This window comes from Hippocampus zosterae, chromosome 2 (genome assembly GCF_025434085.1).
Source record: "Hippocampus zosterae strain Florida chromosome 2, ASM2543408v3, whole genome shotgun sequence".
In the NCBI taxonomy this organism is placed as follows: Eukaryota; Metazoa; Chordata; class Actinopteri; order Syngnathiformes; family Syngnathidae; genus Hippocampus; species Hippocampus zosterae.
In genome coordinates this window covers 9998260-10002913 of record NC_067452.1, presented here as the reverse complement: position 1 = coordinate 10002913, position 4654 = coordinate 9998260, and the positions used below count along the sequence as shown (strand labels likewise).

General features: G+C 40.6%; 1 long non-coding RNA gene across 1 annotated transcript; it reads left to right on the top strand.

Annotated features, from left to right (window-relative positions):
- Positions 1-260: 260 nt before the first annotated feature.
- On the top strand, positions 261-2684 carry LOC127595408 (uncharacterized). Its single transcript, XR_007961266.1, has 3 exons — positions 261-390; positions 1506-1626; positions 1735-2684. It is a non-coding gene; the product is annotated as an uncharacterized LOC127595408 (long non-coding RNA).
- Positions 2685-4654: the final 1970 nt, after the last annotated feature.

Below are 4654 nucleotides of genomic sequence, written 5' to 3'. Positions count from 1 at the left end.
GGAAGGAATGCATCTTTCGGATTGAGTCAATATTGTTGACAGACTCTTCTGTCTCCTCTTGTCATTATGACAAACCAGCTGACAATGAGGGCTTATCGCAGTGCTAAAGCACACTAATCACAAAGAAATGTCAATAATATATCGCCAAGCAAATCGCACCGCAGAGATATTTTCTGAAAAGAAACAAAAGTCTACTCCATCCGTGCTCATCACCTGAAGAAATGAATGAGCATTGTGTGCTGCTAGCGCAAAGAGAAAAACACTGGTCGTTCAGTGCTTGTGTGTGCGTCACATTCAGCTTATCTCTTCTACTGGCTCCCTTCGGAATAGGATGTCTTGAGTTGGACCTCGCCAGTTATGACATCTTCAAAGTCAAGGTTTGATCAAAAGGTACTGTCTCTTCCCAACCTCCCCTCTGACAACATGTTTGTTTGCTTTTGTCAACTCTCATTCCTGTCCTCTTTAGTTCCTGTTTCTTTTTGTCCTGTTAGCAGAAGGCGGTTGAACATGCCCTAAAGAGATTTTCATTGACAGTTGAAACCGGTAGAGCAGTGAAAAAAAAAAAAAAAAAGATTTGATCTTTTGACCAGAGGCAAGGCAGACACTAAAGGTATTCGCTTCTAGCTGGGACGGTGGCCACAATCCCGAACAGTTTGCAGTCTTTGGTTCAGAATTTTAACCAGTGCAGCGCTGATGAGAAAATCGAAACTGTTGCCCTAATAAACAAGTACTGGATTCGAGTTCACACTACACTGCACTGTGATGTTTGTAAGATACAAAAGTCAGTTAACTTTTCTCATTAATTGATGTGAACCTGGCTAATATTCCAAGCAACTCTTCCACGACAAGTCTTTATTACGGCATCGCATGGCTTCACGAGAAAAAGAAACACCAAAAAAAAAACAGAGCTTTCCCTTTTAATACTTAGTCGGTCCTTCTTGCACTCGAGCAGATTGTTTTTGATTGTTCCCCAAGCAACCCTTTGACTCACTCACTGACCATATATCAGAAATGTACACTGCACATTTATTTTAATGCGGTCTACCGGTGCGGACGTGGGAATGGATGGGCCGGCGACGGGCTGGTGAGCGGCACGTTAGCGAGCAGCTTTACCGCATTCATTAGTCACACACTCGCAGGCTCCTGGTGGAAAAGGTGAGATAGTGTATAATGGTTTGAAGGGGGGAGTTGTGTGTATGTGCGCTGTATGCATGTCTTTCCCAAAGTGTGGGCAAGAGCCAAAGGAAGAGAGAGGAGGGGGCTGCTCTGAGTAAATTTATCATAGTTATGGCTTTCTCAGGCATCCATTTTCATGGGGACTGTTGACAGCTCGTAGTATCTGCATACTAACCCCCACCACCACCTTCTGTGATTGACGGCACCGGGCCTCAACCGAACAGGGCCGCTCAGACGCCTCAGCTGCGGAGACACATCTGTTAACACAGACCGAATCATGATTATAAAGGCTCCTTTACATGTTTAAAAACTTTTTTTTTTAATTCCAGAAACACTTGGCTGGCAGTGGGACAGTTCACCGTGGCTGGCAGAGATGAAGTCAATTGTTCAAGTCACGACGACGGCTGGTGGGACATAAGAGATGAAATTGATGACACCCGAAGAGAGAAGGTGAGCGAGAATACCTGTTCTTGTGAGTAGACTGCCATGTACCTCGCGCGCATTCTCCCTCTCGTCTTGTCCGGCTATCCGCCAATCTATATCTCATTGTCTCTCCAGGAGCACGCTAATTGAAAGCAATACCAACATGCCTTCAACACTCTTACCTCAGCTCCGCCTCACCCCGAGCACATACCACTCCGCAAGTAGTCTGGACCCTAACATGTACGACAAGAAAAACAATCACGTGCTTGATGGTTTTCAACTGTAATAACAATAATACAAACTGCTGGAAGCTCCAATTTGTCAAGTAACGATGATGGCTGCAGCAGGAGGCTCTACGAGGCGACTTTACAGCTGTATCTTAGTATGGAGATAAAGCGGTTCACCATGTTTACTGTAAACAGCATTGTCTGGGACCTCTTATGGGCTAGTTAATACACTGTCATAAGGGCACAATAGAGGTGTTGTGTGATCACAATTCCATCTGTGAAGGTTTTCACAACCTGAAAGGCTGCAGAACAAACCCGCTGCCCAATCATGAGTCATGCTTATTGCAAGTGAACTCGAGTAAACTATGGGCAGTGAGAAGAATATGTTGAAAAGGGTAACTCGTGACAATGCACACATAGTTCCCTAAACCCTTCTTTGTAAAGGCACGGCCTACAATAACACCATTTCACAAAAGTGTGCTATGCCAGTAATTTAAGAGTGTGGAAAATAACATATGAAGAAAGACTTTTTATTTTAAATGACATTAAAAACACAATATGTTCTCACTGATAATAGGAACAAATATTCAGTCTTCTAACACCAATTAATAAATTAAGTCTCAAACATTTTCATAAATGAAGCTTTTTTTTCAAAATTGTAAGCACTTGTGATAACCTTGCATTTTTATTATTCATGAATGCAATTTCATAAATGCAAAAAGTGGTGATGGAATACATTGTGGCACGCGACAAAAGAAAATCAATTTCACTTTGAAGAAATTAAATTCCCCTCAATACAAATTTTCAGTGAGAAATAAAAAATAATATTCATAATAGGCAAAAAAAAGAAAGAAAGAAAGAAAGAAAGAAAGAAAGGAGTATTATGTTGCAATTCTAAGTATGTGTTCAACGTAATTTCGGCTTATTATGAGGTTGTCTCCTTTGTATTTAACTCATTCACTCCCAAACACGTTTTTAAACGTCTTTTCAGACTGGGTCCAGAATTAGCTGTGTTGAATGAGTTAAATACATTAATACAGTACACCTTCATTTGGTGTCAAACCTAAACAACGGGGTGAAGTATTGCATTTAGTTTGCAAATGTAATTTCAAAATTACAGCCAGATTTAACTTTTGTGTGAAATAGACACTGCGTGCAATTTGATGACAAGTGCCAAGTGAGGCTCGTACGCATTCGCTCTTCCAGATGTTTTGCATACATATTCCTAGACAACTGTTTAGTCTAGCCTAAAACTACAGCAGATGATGGCAGTGGAAGTGCCACTCCCATTGTGAGCAGAATAACAACAAAAACATTTTATTGGACTTAAGAAATGACACATAAAGTTATGTTGATAAAATGTTTTTCCCCCCAGTCCTGTCCATTCATGATTTATTCTTCTTAAAACTGAGTTCTTGTCCACATGTGTTTTATTTGGTTTATATAAAAGGTCAAACAAAGCAAGATTATCAAATAGTTTGTGCGTTGAGTAACACAAGCAGCAGTGTTGAGAAATTAAAAACACTCAAACTCAGATATGTAGGACCACTTGGGATAGAGCGCCCTCTACTGACAGACCCAAAAAAGCTAAGCTTGTGCACCGGAACAAAACGCACATGAAAGGTCTTAATTTAATTTGATAAAAATCTTTTTGGGGGGTTGGGGGGGGGGGATAAATGTCATAAAGCTGCTTGGAGAAAAAGAATAGGAGTAGAAGGTTTATTAGCTCTAATTATGATTTAAATACATGGTCAAGTTAGTCTGATGAGTTTAGTTAAGACAATAGACAAATGATTATAAGATAAGATATCCTTTATTCGTTAGCACAGTACTTACCAGGACATTGTAACGTTTCACTGAGTGCCATTATTTTGATTGTAATTGGAGGACGCGGGGACAGCCAAAGGCCGCAGCAGGCCAACTGTCCACAATGAGAATGGAGGGATGGCCGCTCAGGTGCACGGGAGGCTCACATGGTGTCGAGTGGGCTTCGGAGTAAGTATGTGAGGGTGTGCCTCATTGCGAACAGAGGTCGTGAAGAGGAACGTTTCTGGTAAAGTACAGAATTGTTTTGTCTTGAATTGTTTCACTGAAGAAAACCATGTTATATTTTACTCATCTCCAGAGGCAACCCATCCATGAATTAAAAAGAATGCACACATGCACACACACACACACACACACACACACTGATATATGGATAACTGATGAAGGCTTTCCCCCAAAATGAAAAAAAGCCACTGTCGCGCCAAAAACGTTCCATTGAAATTTTAAAGATTGAAAATATATGCATATTTTCCCTTAAGCAACTCAGGCCAAGTAATTGCATTTTCCTCATTTCCAACTGTACTTGCATAAAATATATTCTTTAAAGATTGTTAAAAAAACAAATGTTTGTTTGTGTGTATATATACTGTATATGATTTTATTATTATTTTTATTTTTTTTGTCACTTAGTTGGTCAGTTTGTGTGTGACATGGTTACAGTGTATCCGGACTCCAGCCTGCCTGTGTTGAGTTTGCACATTCTCCGTTTCTTTAGCTAATTGAAGACCCTAAATTGTCCACGGGTTTGAACGCGAGTGTGGATGGTTGTTTTCCTATATGAGAGCTCTGATTTGAGACCAGTTCAAAGTGTAAGAGGTCAACTTGGATAGGATCCAACTCATGTGTGCCCCTGTTGAGGACAAGCAGTACAGAAAATTGATGGGTGAATATTTAATTCCCTCACGTTCAATTTTGTCGATTTCTAGTTTCTATGCAACCCTATTTGTAAAGGCACAGACCCAATACAAGGCCCTGATGCGTGTGTACGTGTCGCAATTGTA